The sequence below is a fragment of the Alligator mississippiensis genome, chromosome 2 (assembly GCF_030867095.1).
Source record: "Alligator mississippiensis isolate rAllMis1 chromosome 2, rAllMis1, whole genome shotgun sequence".
NCBI lineage: Eukaryota > Metazoa > Chordata > Crocodylia > Alligatoridae > Alligator > Alligator mississippiensis.
In genome coordinates this window covers 23545693-23566641 of record NC_081825.1, presented here as the reverse complement: position 1 = coordinate 23566641, position 20949 = coordinate 23545693, and the positions used below count along the sequence as shown (strand labels likewise).

At 45.6% G+C, this 20949-nt stretch overlaps 1 long non-coding RNA gene across 1 annotated transcript in view; it reads right to left on the bottom strand.

Moving 5' to 3' along the window:
* Nucleotides 1-271: 271 nt before the first annotated feature.
* LOC132248500 (uncharacterized) overlaps nucleotides 272-20949 on the bottom strand; it is a 49379-nt gene continuing 28701 nt past the window's right edge. Inside the window, exons 2-3 of the long non-coding RNA XR_009459698.1 lie at nucleotides 20306-20381; nucleotides 272-2621 (exon numbers count right to left, since the gene is read on the bottom strand). This is a non-coding gene — a long non-coding RNA (uncharacterized LOC132248500). The remainder of the gene's footprint in view (nucleotides 2622-20305; nucleotides 20382-20949) is intronic.

The following is a 20949-nucleotide window of genomic DNA, read 5'->3' as shown; positions in this document are numbered from 1 at the left end:
CCCCATTCACTCCAGCTGCTGTCCAACTTGTGCCCCACTCCCTCCCTCACTGCAGGGAACTCGATCTCCACCCCCCCAACATTTTCTCCTCCCCTACACACTTACCTGTTGAGGGGGCAGGAGAGGGGGCGAAATAATTTTAAGATAAAGGGGCCCATGAGCTGAAACTTTGAGACAGAAGGGGTACACTTGTTAAACCAGGTTGAAAACCCCTGGCTTGACTCCATCTTTTAAAAAGCTGATTCAAGTGCAACTTTCTTGTGCCCGACACTTTAATACATCCTTGTTCCTGGGACCAAAACAATTAACACCTCTTCAGAGATGCTCTGAGTTGTGCCCAACTGCTCCCACAAGTGGCTATAATTGGTAGCTGAGATTGGTGAGAAAACTTTAGTAGTCTGGCTTTGTCTCTTCCCATGTGCTATGCTACTGGCATGCCATCAACTCCATGGCCCACTCCACCAGAGCATTACAAAGCAGTTATGGTCTATCTGCCCTGTGGCTAATGCTTCTGTTTGTTTTACTTCTTGTCAGGGCACACCCCTTTTTCTGAAAAGGCACAAAGAATTCTCGGACGGCTCTCAAGGGAAGTATGCTGCACAGAAGAACCCTTTTCATCTCCCACGTATTTCCATGTTGGAGGTGAAGACACAAATTTGTATGCTTAATATATGTGCTTATTCATGCACATTATATCGGTTGCAAGCAGGACTTCTAGTAGCATTGTCTAAGATATGGTAAGACACAGCATGTATAAAACATTTTTACCACAGATAGGATTTAATTAGTAGCTATCTCCTTGGATATCTTGAGGAAACCGCCTTCTATTGAATTGCATAAAACATAATTTAACATCATCAAGCCACAGTGAAGTTGGTATAATTTCAGCATTCAGAGTGTTACCTGATTGCTTTGGTAATCTCATCACAGCAACATAACTGTATTACTGGGGCATAACTGGGTCAAAGGGAATCTAAAGCAATTGTGATCTGATATCTTAAATAATTGTTTTTAAGGATCATATGGTAGTGGATTAGAATTGTTCTGACTACTTTTCTGATAACGCATCTTGAAGTACATTTTTAAGGTTTACTCAGCCACTGACACATATCTGGCATGTCCACACACGTATTTGTTCCGAGATCAGTTTACTTGCAAGATGCTTCCAGGCAGGCATCTACATATGCAGGGACATGGCAGCAGATTTGCTGCTCTTAGCAGCCAACTGGTGCCAGTTCCTGTGGCCCTGCAATGGGTCCCTGCTGCCACTGGAGGGAGCTTGAGGCTCCAGCTGCAGCTGCCAGCAGCCATCTTGTAAAGCCAGTCCTGTTCTCTGCTCCCTGGCCAGCCACTTCCCTGGCCAGAAGCAATGTGCACAGCACAGGGGCAGTACATAACAGCTCTCTCCTTGCTGCCTCTGCCTCCCCATACTATGGCTGCTTCAGCTCCTGCCCCTGGCAATGACAACCAGCATCCCAGGCTCCTGCTGGCTACAGCACTGGCTCTGCTGGCCCACCTCATTAACTGCCAGCTGGCCCGTGTTCATCTGAGCTCTCCCAGCTCCCCTAAGTACAGCAACCACTTGCCTGGCTGCAGCACACCAGGGCCACCACTGCCACCACTGTGTAGCTGCCACCTGGACCCTGTGAACTGGCTAGACCCCAGCAGGGATGCCGACGATGGGCTGCTGGATGCCACCACCAGGGCTGCCTTTGCCCTCCTGGATCTCCAGCCCTGCTGCCTCTGGGCCTGCTGAGCCAGACAGGGCTGGTGGCTGCACATTGTCCAAACCACCTGGGATGAGAAGCAGTGGCTGGAGGCATTCCAGATGATTTGGGCCACCTTCTGGGATCTCCTAGAGCTGCTCCTGCTACACCTAGATTGGTAGGACACTTTAGGTCCTGTGGCCAGTCCTGGTGGAGAGCAGCTGCTTCATGCTGGGGGCATCGGACCCGCAGCTGTGGTGGTCCCACCCCTTCTCATCAGGGACCCCATCTACCCACTGCTTCCCTGGCTAATGCAGTCCCACACAGGCCAGCTGGACCCCTGCCAGGCCCACTTTAACTGGTGCCTAGGTCAGACCTGTACCCTGGGGAGGGAACTCCTGGCTGGTGGAGATAGCACTGGACCTCTTCCCAGGCCCATCGGGGGACCTGTTGCTGAGCAGGGGTAGCTGCTAGGGGGCAAGTTGGGCTAGGCTCAGGGCCTGGGCATCAGGCAGCATGAAGGCAGCCACCAGGGCCTGGATGGTGTCCAGCACCCAGTGGTCATTGTGGCCTGTACTGCCTTGCTCAGAGCCATGTTCTGCTCCCGCAGGGTCTCTACTTGTTCGTGCTCCTAGGCCAGGAGCTGAGCCTGGAATTCCTAATCCATCTGGTCCTGCACCTTCTTGCACCAATCCCACGCCTCCTTGTGGGCCATGTCCTCTGCCCACCAGACTCATGTATCCACCAGACAATCCTCTGATGCTATCACCAGCCGTTCCAGAAGGACGATGCAGTTCTGGGTTCTTTTCTGGCAAAGCCAGCACATCCATAGGGCCCTGGCTGTGGGCAGCAGCAACCCTGAGATTGCATCCTGGCTGCCAACTGTGGCCTCTCCCCCATGTGCAGCTGCAGGACCTGCAGAGCAATGAGAAAAAAAGCTATTTGTCAGTGTTTGCAACATTTCTGAGATAAGATTCTTTGCACCAGGGGCCGTGCATTGCACAGCCTCAGATTAGGGGTTCGGTGTGCACAGGTACCCAAGGACCATGGTAAGTGTGCCAGGAAGGCCCAAGCCCAGGCAGCTGCCAGCCAAGCCTCTCATCTCTACTCACTCCCCTGAAGCAGGTGGGCCACTGGATGCTGGCTGCAGGCAGCCTGCTTCCTTATCCCCCCACCTAAGCTCCACAGCTGCAGAGCTCAGGATGGGAGATAAGGAACTCCCAGCCCCCTCTCTATGATCATGATGGTGATAAGGATCTCCCAACCCCAGGTCCCAGATCGCAATTTCAGAGTGGGGGCTTGGAGCTCCATGCTGCTAGGGCAGGGGGACATAGTCCCTGCCTGGCATTCAGTGGCAGAGCCTGCCCCACAGCAGGCAGCTCCCACAAGTGTGGAGCAATCCCCGCCCCTCAAGGGTCAGCTGGCTGGGAACAGATTTGATCCTGGTCAGGTGTCTATATGAGCGCACCTACACAGCTAGTAATCACAAGTAAATTTGTTAGTTGCATTTGCAGCTAGTAAATTTACTTGTGATTAGCAAATTTTACTGTGCAACTAAGTGTGTGCATGTGTAGGTGGGTACACTTACTGTGCAGTAAACTATACTACTGTACAGTAAAATGTCTCGCATAGATGCACCCTATGTGACTTACATGCCAAAGAAATTAGTGTCTTGCATTTTTCAAAATATCATTCATTGACTATAAATCACAAATGAACTACTATTAATATTCTCTCTTCTAATGAGAGAGTCATATGTTAAGCTATAATCATTCTATTTTGTTGAGGTATCTCTATTTCATCTGGGAAGATTAAATTACATTAATATATTAATTGAAATAAATTATATTGACTTCCTTTACATGAATTGATTTGTTTGTAATGTGTCTAGCAAAGGGATAGCATTTCATTATTTCAGTGCTTCTTGTAAATCACCTTCTAGAGGTACAAGCAGACATGAATTCAACCAGGAGAAATCATATAGATTCTTATTCTCAAAGTGTTACTCCTAATTCTAGGAGAGTGGAAAGGGGTTTTCATGCAACAGGCCAGATGTTCAAATGATCAGCACCCATAGATAGAGACAGATTTTACAAAGAGCCCAACTTCAGTTCAGGCACTGAAATAACTGTGGATTTTACAAAAGTACTTGATGTGCAGATTTTTACTGTGATTTTCAGAAGACATTCACACCTGAAATAAGAAACTCTTTGGACACTTAACTCTTTATTTTGTTGTCTAACTGAGAGATGATCTCTTTGAAAACCTGGCTCTGTGTGTGGATTCTTTTTATGGCTAAATAAATTTTGTATCACACCTGTGAGTTGCTATTGTCATAGAGAATCATATTTGTAAAGTTGATCTTGTAGACAGCTTAATTGTCTCTGAAATTATGTTATATGTGAACAGATGTGTCTGAATGACAAGCCTGGAAATAGAAACTTGGTAGCTCAAGGATCTTTTCCTAGTGTGACACTTGTTTTAAGGAAACTCTCCAAGGAGTTACATATTCAGAAATAAACAGCAATTAATAATTCACAATGGCCAGGAGGAAAGTAACAGTCAGTTGCACTTGGTTGCACAGATCTAACCACTAATGAGTAGCCTGGACCTGAGATTGAAAAAGCCGGCTGTGACTTGGTGCCTTAAGAATTTAATCTAGGTCTGAGTAAAATAGCACCAGCAAACACCTGTGCACGTTGCAATCTTCATTCTAAGACCTATGCAATCTACTACAATATATGGGCATATGTAGATGAAACAGGGGCCCTAAATCGAAGCAGTGGGTTTTAAAAAACACCACTTCAATTTAGGGCTGATTAAACCCCCATGTTGTGCACACACCTTACCTGCCTCTTCAGCGGGGAGGCAATGATGAGCTGCTGGTTGGTGGAGCGGTCCCTGGGCTGTGCGGGGGCTAGTGCTTTCCTCCATGGCAGTAGCAGCAGCCCCTCCAGGTGGTACCCACCCACAGGCACCCGGCTCAAGCAGTCCCTGGGGACACCACAGCCACGGAGGAAAGCACTGTGCTCCTGGGCAGCTCAGACAATGAGGCAGGCTCCAGCAGGGGGTGGTGATCAGGCTCTCTGCTTTTCTTGGGCAGAGACTGCTTTCCTGGGCTGCTGCCAGGCTGCCCGCAGGGCTTCATGCAGAGCCATGGAGCTGCACGGAGCCCGGTACTTTGCTCTGTGGCTGTAGGGGCAGCAAAGTAAAACTCCTCAAAGGAGTTTTAGTTTGCTGTGCCCCAAGTCATTTAAGGCAAATTATGCTGCCCAATTTCCTACAGCAGCTGGAATTAATGTGCAACATGCCGCCGAGGCATGCAAACACCAATATCATTAAAGTGGTGCAAAAGCATTTAGCCCACTTTAAAGTGCTGTGCACACATGCCCTTCATTTTATCTATTACTTCCTTTCAGCTGGGGCCTTTCTGTGATAAAAACTATTCTACTTATTACCTCTTCAGTTCCTGGACTTCTAACTAATTCTGAAGTACAATCCCTGGCATTCTACTTTCCTTCATATCACATGAATCTCTCCAAGATTTATGTTTAGGACCAGATTTAAAACAACCCTGCAGGCGCCTAGGGACTTGGGAAGAATGTGGATGCCTCTGTAAAAAAAAGTGATCCAGATTGACTGCCTCCCCCCCCCCCCCCCCAACACATACACACATACTCCTCTTCAGTATTGGCAAAGCAACTTAGATGTCAAGATTTGATAAGCTCCTCCATTTCGCCTGAAAAGATACTTAAGTGTCTCTAATGAAGCTGCAGGTTCTGGAAGGTGTATAAAGTCCATATAAAGTCCAAATTCTTTAGGCAGCTACAAACTATGCCTAACATGGACAGCATGGTACCCCCCCTCCCTCCCCCAATGCTGGGGCAAGCACTACTTGCCATGGCAAAAATAGCTGCAGCCCAAATTTGTTCCACTGCTTTTTATCACTTTTCATGCCCTTCCATATGGGGTTAATGCAGGGCAAATTGTTTTGGGTGAGGTAGGGGAGACTGAAGCCATCACCTGTGCCTGCCCCTGTAGCCTTACCTGTGGTCCTGGGGGCCTCCCAGGGCAGCAGCAGTGGTGATTTGGATGCTTGGAGCCTAGATGGCATCCAGAGTGTGGCTCTGGCCAGCCAAGCTCTGTTTTTGAGGCTTTTTTTTTTTTTCTGACACTGGGATTTGACAAATCTGCAGTGTGGCAAATGAGTGCATATGTGCAATTGGCAGTGCCTTAAATGGGTTTGAGGCACTGCAAACCGCATGTGCATACTTGTCAGTACTCACCCCATGTATGCAGTTCATTACATGAGAGCGCTAGTGGTGCCCAGCTTTTGCCTAATAACTTTGTGATTACAGCACTTGCCCAGGAAATGTGAGATGTAGGCCTTATGCCTCTCTCAGCTGGAGGACACTTAAACTCACCACTTTGGTGCAGGTTGCACCATTTTTTGCCAGGATTATTTTTTTTGCTATTGGGAAATCCTGGTAGCAAATGTTGCCCTGGCACTGATAACTAGCAGTGCTGAACACTGATTAATGTGCAACTCATGTGGTTTGTGGTGCTGCAAAGAGGTTTGCAGCACCACAAAACACACATGGCTGCACGTCTGGATCCAGCCTTTGAGTCTATTATACCAAAAGGCATACGGTATCTACAGCCTCTTAATTGGGCACCAGTGTTTATGACTTGTTGCAAAAGCAGTGCGTCTCGTCCCATCAACCTTTTTCCTGAAGGTATGCATTATTTATTTTTATTTGTCAAAAATCATTTTCTATTTCAGGGTGCTAAATTATAGATGGCTCGTAGAGTTTGGTGGGCTGCCACAAACAGGTGAGAACTCTCATCTGTTCTCATCCTATTTCTGGAAACAAATATGTGACAATAAGGTGCTTGGTTCCAGGCTAAAATGAACAACCTGAGCATCAGTATCTTCTTGAAAAAATATATTCTGTGACTAGGATGACAAAAGTCCTTAGAAGATGCAAGTGAAAAAAGAGGTGAAGAAAGTTTTGTGAACCTGCAGTGATGGGAAAACTTTTCAAAACAGTAGTTCCAGAGAAGTGAAAAACTAACAGACGAAATGAGCCAGCAAGTTAAAGAATATTAGAAGTGGGGGAATTTTAACTGGGTGCCAGAATAGGCAAGGTTATGTGAAGCCAATAATCATTTCCTGTTGCACTGTATTTTTTTTAGGCTGCACCTGTAATGATCAATTTATGCGTAGTTTATTCCTATTGTGGAATAAATTGTAGTTTATTCCTATTGTTTATTCCTAATAGTGGCAGTAACTAAAGAAGCTATAGCATATAGAGAGGGTCAGGTGAGATTATTATTGTATATTTATTTTCAAGTAAACAGAATTAATGTAAAATTGATTCTATGTTTGCTAGCATAAGAACAGCAGAGGAAGCAAACATCTTTGACATTTAGGAAGTTGCTCAGAGTCTGCCTGAATCTTCCTTAATAAAGTTCCAATTGTGTTATGTTTTTGGCATTTTTTTAACACCATGAGTATGATGGAGACTCTTGCCAAAAATCATTGCATGAAATAGTGCCCGAGATAATGAACGCCATGTAGGTGTTGTTAGGAGGTTGAAATCACAAGTCATCACCCAAGTCTTGGCTACACAGGCACAAAAAACTGTATGTAGAGAACAGGATTTCTGAGGGGAAATCAAAGCAAATCATGGCAGGGTCATTCTGACCTGAGAGACTGTTGAAAAGTTGTTGCTAATCAGGAGTTGCCCAACGTTTTCCTAGAATAGATAAATAGAGGAACTATAGGCCTGTCCCCTTCTAAACACACAGTAACTCCCCATGCCTGCCGTAACTGCTTTATAAGGGAAAATGATCTGGGAAATATTTACTTGTTATGATTTATATTGAATATGAGGTACTGCCTTCTTTTCTGAAGAAGGATCATTTTAATATCTTTCTCCTTAACTTTTGTGCCCCAAATCTTCCTGTACTATTCCTACACGTGCTTCCTATCATTTGGCTTATTATTCAACACTGCTTCTAGAACATCTTCTGAGGTTGCATCTATGGTGGTAAATTGGACAAATTTAAATCATCACCATTGCTGCCACTTCTGAAAGAGGCCAAATAACTGGAGCTGTGTTTGCTGACCTAACAACAATACAGTTAACCACTGAGGAGCCCTTCACAAGACCCTGGAAATGACAGAAGATCTATACTTTACAGAGCTAATATGAACCCTGCTCAAAAACAAATTTTTTTTGTCAAACTGGATGAGAAGCCCTCATCAAATCAGACCTCTCTTGGTTTGCTTTCTGGTACCATGTAAACCAATATAGCCTGTTCCACGGTCAGGATGTCCATGATTAAACTGGCACCCCCACCTGGGCTAGCCTGGGTAAGGAGAGTATGTAGACACCGAGCAGGACTAAAAACAAGGCCTGTCAAAGGGCAGATGAGTTCCCCGCAAGCCAACAACCATCTATACCTGGAAAGGAGACAAGCGTACCAGGTCACTCCGAAGAATAACCAATAATGCAAAGCAACTCACCTAAACTAGGAGCACCACCTTACAGCATTTAAGGTTCCCCAGTGGTCACAGTGGCCTCAGGACTGACTTGACTTGGCTTGACTTGAAGGGGAAACAAAGACAATGGAAGCAACAGATTAATGGCCACCCCTAAGGAAGCGTATTTGCACTGCTGTTATATAACATCTATATGAGTGACCAACCAATTGATCTGGAAACAAAATGTTTCATCTATGTAGATGACCTGTGTATAGCAGCCCAGAACACTGACTCTGACCATTGGAAAGGGAAGCAATGCACTAACTGGCCAAGCGAGGCACTAATTGGTCTAACCTCATACTACATTGAAAACCAATTGCGTGCCAACCCAGCAAAAACACAAGCATGTGCCTTCCATCTGAAAAACCAAGAGGCTAACTGCCAGCTCAACATTATATGGTCCGGGACCCCACTATCTCACTGTCCAAATCCTGTTTACTTTGGAGTCACCCTCAGTTGAATCCTCTCATACAAAGAACACATCATGAAGACAAAAGCAAAGGTGAGCACTCATGACAATGTTCTATACAAGCTCACCAACTTGAAATGGGGAGCTAGCCCCTCAACCATCTGAACCACTGCTCTGGCTCTTAGCTTCTCCTCTGCCAAGTATGCACACCCTGTGTGGGAGAGATCCATCCATGCTGAGTGCCTTGATCCCATTCTGAATGCTAGATGCCAGTGCATCACAGGATGTCTGAAGCCTACCAGCCTAAACAGTATATACCTGCTGGCTGGCATCACTCCATCTGACATCAGAAGAACAGTGGCCATCAGGATAGAATAATGATGTGAGATACCCACTGTACAACCATCCTGCAGCACACAAACTTCTGAAGTCACACATGAGCTTCCTCGCCAGCACCCAACCTCTCAGTGCCACACCCAAGAGGACATGACTACAGATGTGGAATTAGAGGCTGAAGAAACAACTGACAATGGAAAAAATGGACATTCCAGTGGCTGAGTGCTTACCACCAGGGGCTGATGGACCATGACAAAGGTGGCAAAGTCTCCTATGTATTGGAACTGGATGCTCCAAAGAACTAAGGAAGTGGGGCTATACTATTGGCTCAACCACCTGTGTGGCACAGAGCTTCAGTCTATGCAACACCTGCTGCAATGCCCGATGTTTGAAGGTGCACGTATAATAAAAAATCTCGCAAAGTACAATAAAAAAGCACAAGTGTGTAACAAAACAGTCAAATGTGGTGTAGAGACATGTGAGGAAGAAGAACATTGCTGCTCCAACAGAGACTTTGACATCTATCCCTCTTCTGGTCCGTTCCCTTTGCTGTACTTCTCTATTACCTTGTGCAAGCTCTCTGATTCTGTTGCCCCATTGAGGTCTCCTTCCTACCCTTTTTCTGGAGGTAGTTCTAGTTCTGTTAATGGTTCTGATGTCAACAGTGGCCCCTGTCTCCTACTCTTCACCTTCTAATTTATCAGCAGTACTTAGTGGAAAATTTTAGCTTGCTTATTTATTTCATAATATATTTAACACACATTATTTCTATACAAAGCAAGACCTTGATCTTTGTAAAAGAACAAAGGCAAAAGCAGACAGGGATTGGGCAGAAAGGGGAAGTAGGGGAGGGATTAGAAAATGGAAAGTTCTTCAAGGCCATCCCTATGAGAGACTGAATAGATTTGTTTCCACTGAAGTGATTTGGGATTGAGGCTGCTCAGCTTCTAACAGTATGAGTTTAGCATTTTATTAGCTAGGCTCCCTCTTATCCAACAAAGTACATTACATCAAATTGTAGTCAAATTCTTTCAATCCAGGTCCTTATCACTGTAATTTGTAATTCATGCACAATGTCAATGGTCCTCCCTTCTGTCCTTGCTTTTAAAAAAGTGAAGGGGATTTATATTGATGAAATGTCTCAGACTGACAATCCTAGAGAGTGAATTTTATTGTCCACAGACCTTAAATTAATATTACTTTTCACTTAAATCCAGTGATCCCTGAAACTTCACTGACACATATAGTAGGATAGCTAGTATAATTATGCCACTTTGCTGTAGCTTCTTCACCTTTTCTACCAGTATGCTTCAACCTAGAGCCACGTAGACTAGTAGATTATAGAGACAAAGGTCATTTATATCTTGCCCACTTCTCAGAGACTGTTAACCAGGGTTCTTTTTAGTGACAAAGCCTCTGCTAGCTGTGAAATAAGTGCTGAAGTTATTATTTGGATATGTTTGTGTGTGTACAGAGTTACCCGAGAGACCTAATGAATTCATTTTCAAATAGCTTTTCAAGTAGTCAGCACCCACAGTTGCAGCTGATTTTCCAAAGAACTCAGCTCTCACTTAGGAATATAAATGAAGGACAGATTTGCCAAAGTACTTAACACCCAGAGGCTCCCATTAAGACACCAATCTGTAGAGAGTTAAGAAAGCTCAGCATCTGATATTCTGAAAGCTTTTGAAAATCTGGCTCTGGTTGTAAACACTGATGAATCCTAGTCCTTGCTTACTAAAGGAATTTGTGAAGCCAACATTAAGACTTTTGTACCTCTCTTCCCCTGTTTGTATTTTAATTTTTCTGGTTAGAAGTATTCTGCTTGGACTACTCAGATTTGGCTTTGTCCATATGTCTGGTATTAGAAAGGATTGGACTATTTAGTAGCTTTTCAGAATAAAACAGGTTTACATATATAGACAACATTGCAGCAAGATGTTATATATTGTTATATAATTATATACATATTTTTCCTAAAAATATGTGAAGTGTCTTTGGGAAAATATTTCCATGGAATCTATAACTCTCAGGCATCTGTTCATTTTGTTGCATAAATTTCATCCCCAATCCACAGGCTAGCTGTAAATGTTCTTCCCAATTTCTTTTAATGACTTTTTATGTAGTCCTGTCAAAAAATGACTTCTGCAACTTCTTTGTACACCATGAACTACCATGAAGTTAGTGTTAATATTGTAGAAAGAGGAATTGCAGTGCTTGGCCCACTGTGTTTGGTTAAAAAAAACCCCAAACAAAAACACATCTAGTGACACTGATATTTCAAGGTTCATCATCTTCCTTAGTACTTGACGTAGAGGGCCTGACTCTCCATTGCCATATATTATAATGTAGCCATTTGCACCAGTGCACACTTAGCGTTGAGTAATAGTTAAGTGAAAATGCTCCTCTCACTAACATAAGCAATGGCATTTTACATCCCTGTTGCAGAAGTATTAAGGACGTTCAAGGTTCCTTCTACTGCCTAAATACCTAAATAAGGACTTCTTATTGTCCTTGCCTCCCATGGCTAACCTAAATTCAGTTGCTGGCTGCCTTAGCTTTCCTGATCATTTCCCTACAGGTGCTGGTCACTAATGTATAGTTCTCCTTGAGGACTGTCCTCCATCGATTGATGCATGCCAGAGTATTATTTTCCCTACTGGCTTCAGCATTGCACTGCTGGCTCATATACATACTGTGGTCTATTATTACCCCCAGGTCCCTTTCATTCATGGTGCTAGTTAGATTGGTGCCACCAAGTCTATAGGTGTGTTGGGGGTTGCTCGTCCCAAGGTGGAGCACTTTACATTTCTCTTTACATTTCTTTGTCAGAAGATAGAGTCAGAAACTATGTGACTAAAACCTCTTAGTGTAATAGTCATCCTAAAATATTTGTTCTGCATGAATTATTGTTATTGCAAACAATTTACACAGATTCAAGAAACATGTGGACAACTTCTAATATTCTTGCATTGGACCAGTAGTAAGTAAAATTGTAGTTACACTATAATACAAACTGCATACATTGAATAACAGATTAATTAGCATCAACAAGAGGAGGATGTTATTGGCTTCCCCAGAAATCCGTGGGTACCTAAACACATGCAGCAAGTCTGCTCTGATGTGCTGTAATTACAGCGTGTCCGAGCAGACTCAATTAATTGAGTCTGCTGGAGTGTGGTAATTACCGCATTCCAGCAGCCTCCAGCATCTCATGTATCAGCATCTCCATGCTTAAAAATGGTGGTGGGGTTATTTAAAACTCATTTGATAAGCTTTACATAAAGCTCCCTTGCCAACATTTTTAAGCATGGGGACAGTGATACACAAGCCACTCCTGGTGCTTTAATTAAAGTGGATCTTGGACCCATTCTAATTAAAGTGCCCCACCCCAAGCACGTGTATAAATGCCCCATCTCACTGAAGTTTCAGCAGGATTTTAAATGACTGGAAGTTATTGAAATATCAGGACAAATTTTCAATGACCAATTCCTGGAAGACATGTTATAATTTCTAACAGTTATTGAAATGCACCTTTTCAGGATGAAAACTTTCATAGGTGTTACTTAGGCCACAGCCCTGCAATGGTATCTATGGCATATCCAGATGAATGAACACGTGCCTGTTGCAGCATCTCAAAGAAGCTTGAGATGCCACAGGAGGCACGTCATAAATGAACAAATGTTCCCTGTGCTGCATATTTTCAGTGTGGACTCCAGATTGGATACTGGGAAATCCTGGTATAAAAAACACACCCTAGAATAAAGCAGTGCTGGACATGCTCCTAAAGTATGCCCTGAAGCAACCAGAGGCTGGGTCCTCCAAGAAGATGCTTTAGCACCCACCAGAGTGTCTCTATGGCTACCATATGCCCCTGCTGCTACAGCACTCTGGCTCAACATGCTGAAAGAAGCAGAAGCGGGGCAAGCCTGCAGCAGCGGCTCGGACCCAGGCTCTGTCCCCAGTAAGCAGGGACATGAGGTTAGGGGAACTGTGGGGTTTGGGGGGGGGGGGGGACTGATGATAGAGGCACTAGTAGGCTTCCCAATTGCTTTAAAAGTGTAAATACATCAACAAAACATTAGCCAACTGATTTCTTTCTCTCTATATATATTTAGTGGAGTTTCATTTTAATCATGGAAGAACAAGGATTTGGGGGTATTTTAATGAGTGAATTTGGTGTTTTTTATCAGAGAATTTGCAATTTTTAAACAGGGAACACCAGGATTCTTGCTCGTGAGGCAAGTGGTGGGACCCTGGCAAAGGCGCCTGCCCAGGGATGGCACCAGGGACCCAGCTGGAGGGCAAATGAAGTGGCTGACCTCCTGGCCATTTGGGGCCAGAAGGACATGCTTTAACAGTGCAAAGCGGGCCACCACAATGAGCACATCCTCCAGGCAATAGGTGCCCAAATGGTTGGAGGCACACATGGTAGTAATGCTGCATGAAGACCAACTGTGCAACCACGGCCCACTGGCAGCTGGGCCAGAGGTGCAGGTGGCTCTGCTGCAGTGCCCATACCACAGCCCAGGCAGCTGTGCAATCCCTGTCCAGGTCTGGCAGGCACACAGACATGGGGCTGCAGTTCCAAGGGGCCAGATACTGTCACAAGTCACAGTCAGGCAGCAGCCCCTGCTGCCAGACTCCTGTAGTGGGTGGAGTGTTCAGGGGCCACTCTAGGTCAGGGCTGCTGCAGCCATCCAGCCAGCACTGGGGGCTAGTGTCTCCGTATATGAACTAGCCAAGCCTCAGACGTTCTTGAGGACAAGTAGCCCTGAGCTATTCACCAGGTTAGCTTTTTTAACTGCTGGGGCCAGCACAGGTGCTGGCTGTAGCCTTCAGCTCCCCCTAACTGCAGATCCAGGAGGAGGTGGGCCCAAGTAGTACAATTTGCCTCACACCGAAGTGTGAGTTCAGGCATGTGTGCTGAGGCACAAATCTCTGGCATGAATTTGTGCTGCTGCTATTTGAGTTGCTGCAAGCATGTGTGTGGATGCAGCCTATATAGGCACAGAAGCCCACTGGCACATGTCCTAGAAGGACTGGGATATATACATAAAGTTAACATTCATGATAGCCAAACAAGAATTTCCAGCTGTGTACAGAAACTTAAAGCTATTCTACTTAATTTTTAATAGACACTCCTCAGAACACTTTTCTGGTGGTACAGTAAAAGCTCTGTTATTCAGCATCCCCCCAGGAATGGGGGATGCCGGATAACAATATATGCCGGTTAATTGAGCAGCCCCGGCTGCTGCTTCTCCCGCCATGTCTGGGGCATCCCTCTGCCCCTCTGGTGGCATCACCACCCTTCCCGTAGGCCCCATGGGACAAGGAGGTGGGCCCTGCATAGCCCCACACAGCCTGTTATGCCCCCAGGCCGTGGGGGCTCGGCAGCACAGGCTACTTTGCCCTGGGCCATGGGGGCTCGGATAAACTGGAAGAGCCACGGTGGGCACTCCCGGTTTCACTTTTCCTTACAAGCTGGCATGCCGGTTAACAGAGCATACTGGCTTATAAAGTGCCAGTTACCAGAGAGTTTACTGTATAACAGTTGAAAACCAGATCTATATTTTTCTTGAGAAAATAAAATAGTGCTGAAGAACATACAAAATGCAAAACTAAATGCCATTTATTCTAATTCAAAATGGCTTACAAATAGGCTGAGATAGTCTTCATGACCTAAAAGAGTTAGGCATCAATTTCTCCACAATAATTGTACTATCTTAGACATAAAAGACATGTTGAGGGACTTTTTCATCCATTCTTTGTTTATAATCTGTCAGTACATTATACTCACTGTTCAATCTGGCAGTTGACAAATGTTTTGCCAAAGGAAAATCATCCTTATTCTCCTTTCACTTTCTACTGAATAAGGTGGGGGAACCTTGATGTACTTGTTATAGCATTGTCTTTTAGTGGAACTTCCACATAAAAAGTCCATTTCACTTAGTAAGTCTGCTTTCATGAATGGTAGGTGTTCTAGTCAGATATTATTTATGCCTCATTTATCCCTGATTAACATCCTTAAACAGATAGAGATGGGAGTCAAGGTTTGAAATGGGATTAAGTTTAATTTAAAGTTATGTTATAGATTCATAGATGTTAGGGTTGGAAGGGACCTCAATAGATCATCGAGTCCGACCCCCTGCATAAGCAGGAAAGAGTGCTGGGTCTAGATGACCCCAGCTAGATACTCAACTAACCTCCACTTGAAGACCCCCAGGGTAGGGGAGAGCACCACCTCCCTTGGGAGCCCGTTCCAGACCCTGGCCACTCGAACTGTGAAGAAGTTCTTCCTAATGTCCAATCTAAATCTGCTCTCTGCTAGCTTGTGGCCATTATTTCTTGTAACCCCCAGGGGCGCCTTGGTGAATAAATACTCACCAATTCCCTTCTGTGCCCCCGTGATAAACTTATAGGCAGCCACAAGGTCGCCTCTCAACCTTCTCTTGTGGAGGCTGAAAAGGTCCAGTTTCTCTAGTCTCTCCTCGTAGGACTTGGTCTGTAGGCCCTTAATCATACGAGTGGCCCTTCTCTGGAGCCTCTCCAGGTTATCCGCATCCTTCTTGAAGTGTGGCGCCCAGAATTGCACGCAGTACTCCAACTGCGGTCTGACCAGCGCCCGATGGAGGGGAAGTATCACCTCCTTGGATCTATTCGTCATGCATCTGCTGATGCACAATAAAGTGCCATTGGCTTTTCTGATGGCTTCGTCACACTGCCGACTCATGTTCATCTTGGAGTCCACTAGGACTCCAAGATCCCTTTCCACCTCTGTGCCACCCAGGAGGTCATTCCCTAGGCTGTAGGTGTGCTGGACATTTTTTCGCATTTCTCCTTGCTGAACTGCATCCTGTTGTTTTCTGCCCACTTGTCCAACCTGTCCAGGTCTGCTTGCAGCTGTTCCCTGCCCTCCGGCGTGTCCACTTCTCCCCATAGCTTTGTGTCATCTGCAAACTTGGACAGAGTACATTTCACTCCCTTGTCCAAGTCACTGATGAAGACATTAAAGAGTATCAGTCCAAGGACCGAGCCCTGCGGGACCCCACTGCCCACACCCTTCCAGGTCGAAACCGACCCATCCACCACGACTCTCTGGGTGCGACCCTCCAGCCAATTCGCCACCCACTGGACTGTGTAGTCATCCAAGTCACAGCCTCTTAACTTGTTCACCAGTATGGGGTGGGATACCGTATTGAAGGCCTTCCTGAAGTCTAAGTATACGACATCCACCCCTCCTCCTGTGTCCAGGCGTTTCGTAACCTGGTCATAGAAAGAGACTAGTTTGGTCAGGCACGATCTGCCTGCCACGAACCTGTGCTGATTTCCCCTCAGCATAATTTGTCCTGCCGGGCTCTCACAAATGTAAGCCTTGATAATTTTTTCAAAGACTTTGCCAAGGATGGAGGTGAGACTGACTGGCCTATAGTTGCCCGGGTCCTCCTTCCTCCCCTTCTTGAAAATGGGGACCACATTGGCCCTTTTCCAGTCCTCCAGGACTTGGCCCGTGCGCCATGAACGTTCAAATATTCCTGCCGGTGGCTCTGCAATGATGTCAGCCAGTGCCTTCAGCACCCTCGGATGGAGCTCATCTGGGCCTGCCGACTTAAAGGCACCCAGTTCTTCCAAGTGACTCTGCACCATCTCAGGGTCTATGCATGGAAGTCTGGCGCCTTGCTTCTGCCTCTCTACAACCCCAGTGAGAGACTTGTCGTGCCCCTCGCTTAGGAACACTGAGGCAAAGAACTCGTTGAGGAGTTCAGCCTTGTCCCCTCTGTCCATCACCAATTGTTTCTGCCCATTTAGCAGGGGTCCTATTCCTCCCTGGGCCTTCCTTTTACTCCCTATATATCTATAAAACAATTTCTTGTTGTCTTTTACTTGGGTTGCCATCCTCAGCTCCATGGTAGCTTTGGCCCGTCTAACTGCCTCCCTACAAGCACGAGCAGAGGAGGTATATTCGTCTTTGGTGATCTCTCCCTGTTTCCACTTTTTATGTGCTCCCCTTTTGGCCCTTAGGCTGCCCTGGATTTCTTTGGTCAGCCAGGGAAGCCTCCTGGCCCCTTTCCCTCTTTTACCTCACACCGGGATCGTCTTGCTTTGTGCCCGAAGGATCGCTTCCTTAAGGCACAGGATTATGGATTGGAGGTTGAATTGAAATCCATTTGAGTTCAGATATGACTGTGCTGACATGTTATAAATTGTGGCTCCTTTGGTTCATGCACCAAAGGAGTTTATATTTTTAATATTCTCTAGTATTTTAGTATTCATGCAAGATTTTATTCTTTTTAATATTTATATATTTCTGCCATTAGTGTAGGGGTTCAGGGGAAATTGCACCCCAAATTCTTGAAAGCAAAACTGATGTCACACGTACATGTTACATCACAGGGGGGTGAAAACTGCAGGAGTGGTTGCCCTGGCTGAGACCACAAAGCCTGCCAAGTTTCAAGAAGTTTGGTGCAGTGTTTTGGGGGGAACTTCCCCTCAAGCTGTAGCTTCCCCTCAAGCTGCAGCCAGGCAAAACTCATGCCATGGGTGACACTGTGGTGTCAAGGTGAAAGCTGGAGGGATGGTAGCCCCTGCTGCAGCCATGAAGCCTGCCAGCTGTTGAAGAGATCGGTGCAGGGGTTCTGGCTTCTGGGGCCCTGCACCTCTAGCTGCTGAGAGCATGAAGTTTGCCAAGCTTCAAGAAGATTGGTGCAGGGGTTTGGGGGGAACTGTACCCCAAATTCTTGAAAGCAAAACTCATGTCACGTCTATGTGTTACAACACATGGGGGTCAAAACTTCAGGGGTGGTAGCTCCTGGTGATGCCAAAAAGCCTGTCAAGTTTCAAGAACATCGGTGGAGGGGTTTAGGGGCAACTGCAGCTCAAGCTGCGGACAAGCAAAACTCGTGACATGGGTGACCTTGTGTGTATTAAGGCGCAGCAGGGTGAAAGCTGCAGGGATGGTGGCCCCTGCTGTGGCCACAACACCTGCCAGCTGTCAAGGAGATCGGTGCAGGGGAGGTCTGGGGCCCTGCATCCCTAGCTGCTGACAGACAAAACTCATGACATGGGTACTTGTGCAACTGGCTGTCTCTGTCTGGGGGCGTGGGAGACACTATTGCAGGCCTGGCTGCTAAGTTACTGTGTTACCAGTTACCAATCAATCATGATTCACTCAGGGACCAGCTTCAACTTCCATGAGGTCTCAAATAGGATGGCCAATGGCTCCAAAATTACCTCAGCCAATTCCTTCAATACTGTAGGGTTCAGCTTGCCTGCATCCCCATAGAATACTCTTATACTCTTCCCTTGTACCATGACAAAGTTACCATGTTTTACAGGATTCCTTTTTGAGTTTCAACTCATTGACAAGATTGCTGTTTAGCCAGGTTTGTCTCCTATTGCACTTCTGATTCTTCTGTCACATCAAGATAGCTTGCTTCTGTACCCTTAAGAGGGTCTCCTTAAAGTAGAGCCAGCTCTTCTGAACTCCTTTCCCCTTCAGATGTGCCTTCCAAGGGATATTGCCACCAGTTTGTTAAAGTTTGCTTTCTCAAGTCCAGTGTCCTTGTTCTGGTGCTCTCCTTCCTTGTTCCCCATAGTATCAACTCTATCATTTCATGGTTACTGGCCATGTCTACATGGCTTACTACTGCATAGTGGTTACTGTACCTGTGTTTAGTACTTGTATAAACAAATACTAAATACGTACTAATGTACAAGTAATAAACAAGTGTACTAAAGTACAAGTAACAAACAATTACTAAATATGTGTGAAGTAACTGGAGTTACTGTGCAGTAGCACTGGCAAATGCTTTTTTGTGACACTACTCCACAGTAGCCTAATACTACTGTGCAGTAGCATAGTGTCATGGTTTTTGTCATGTGATGCTACTGCGCGGTAGTATCAGGCTACTCAAGGCCCACTGTCACCCAAGTTACCTTCCACCTTCATTTTCTCAGCCTGCAATAAGTCAAGAAGAGATTCACCCCTCATTCTACCATTTTTATCAAAAACCTATCCCCAGCGCACTCCAGGAATATGCTGGACTGCTTGTGTAGTGCTGTATTTCCCTCCCAGAAGGTATCCTGATAATTAAAGCCCCCCATGAGAAACAGGTCCTGTGATTTGGAAGTTTCTCTCAGTTGTTTAAAAAAGGCCTCCACCACTTCCTTCTAGTTTGGAGGCCTGCAGAAGACACCCAGTATGCATGTCGACATGTGCTACTAGAGCACTTGAAGAAACTCCAGAGCTCCTGGAGTTCTGCCAGAGCTCCTGGGCACTGCATCTACATGTGTGCTGGGAGCATGGCATGCTGAGTTCAGTCAGAGCAACCCCAGGTGACAGGGAGCATGTGGGATCAGGCTGGCAGCCCAGGCCTGCTCCCCCCAGCAAAATGTGTCGCAGTGGGGATGAGGGTGCTGGGGCATGATGGCACTTCAGTGTGGGGCTAACTAGCAGGCTGCTCCCACACTGAAGCAGCCTCATGCCCAGCCAGCTGGAGCAGTGTCTACAATCTACTCTGGCTGAATAGAGGTGCATGTGTAGACATGCAACATTTACTGTGCAGATAATTAGACATGCCCAGTATGACATCTCTTTTGCTACTCTCCACTCTGACCTTTACCCAGTAGCTTTCAACAGGCCTACCTTCTACTTTGTACTGTACCCTGAACACATGCACATTACCATTAGATGTAGGGCAACGCGTTCTTTTTTCCACTCTCTATCCTTCGTGAACAATCTATATCCATCTATGACCATACTCCAGTCTTGTGAACTGTCCTACCACATCTCCATAATCCTAATTACATCATAATTCTATGCTTTTACTAGGACCTCCAATTCTTCCTGTTTGTTCTCCATACTTCTTTCATTAGTGAATAAACATTTCAAGTATCAGATCAACTGTGCTATTCTTTCCCTGAGCACATTGATGTCTTTTTTTATTGTATTACTATGACAGGACAACAAGTCTGCCCCATCACAGAACACCAGGGAAGCGAAGGGAAACAGAGAACTTACCTTGGCAATGAGCCCGAGGAAAGAAAGGGGCAGGGATACCCAGATGGAAGAGAGAGGGACCCGGATGAAAACAAAAACAAAGGATTGCATGTGCGGAGGGAGCGAGATAAGAGTGCCAGCTGCAAGAAATGCAGGGAATGGTCGGAAGGATTTAAAGGGGAATAGAGACCAGAATTATTTCCTGAAAGAAGAAAGAAACCGAGAAGAAATATGGAGAGACTATAAGAGAGATGACAGATGGCAGAGAGAAGGGAATGGAAGAAGGGTCCTAGAGAGATACTTACCTGGGAAGCTGAAGTGAGGTGATGATGGAAACCTTCGAGTTGGTAAGGCTGATACCTGGGGACATCTAGCACCTTCCTGGGGACATAAAAGAGAAAGAAACAAGAGTGGATGAGGATTAACAGAGGGAAGAGAACCCCACATTTTGATATCAGTAGAAAATACAAGGTGGCAGAGGATTCCCATTTGCTTGAGATTCATACAGAGGAGAACAGAGCAAGCAATCAAGACAGTGAAAGTTCCCAAAGAGAGAGGAAACTAAATATATCTAAGATGTTAGTTGTCTAGGAGGGACATAATAACTGTGCACAAGAGTTATTTTGCTGAACCACAGACGCGATATCTTCTTCATTTCTTGGGATTGTGTTTATTTCTCTACCTTATTCCATCAAAGTTGTGGCAGGCGAGAAATAAAGGAAATTAACCAGTTCATATTAAAACGAGAAACTGTGATTTATTTTGTGGATGTATTTAAACTCTTCCAATTACCTTACTAAGTGTTTATCCAGGCCTTCAGGCACTTTAATTACCTTTGAGATTTTTGTGTCCATTCCTCTCCATCTATCTTTCACCTGGCTTGACCCCTGAGGGCACCAGAATTCACCAGACCTGCCCTACCACAACTCTAGCCATCTTCCTCAAAAAA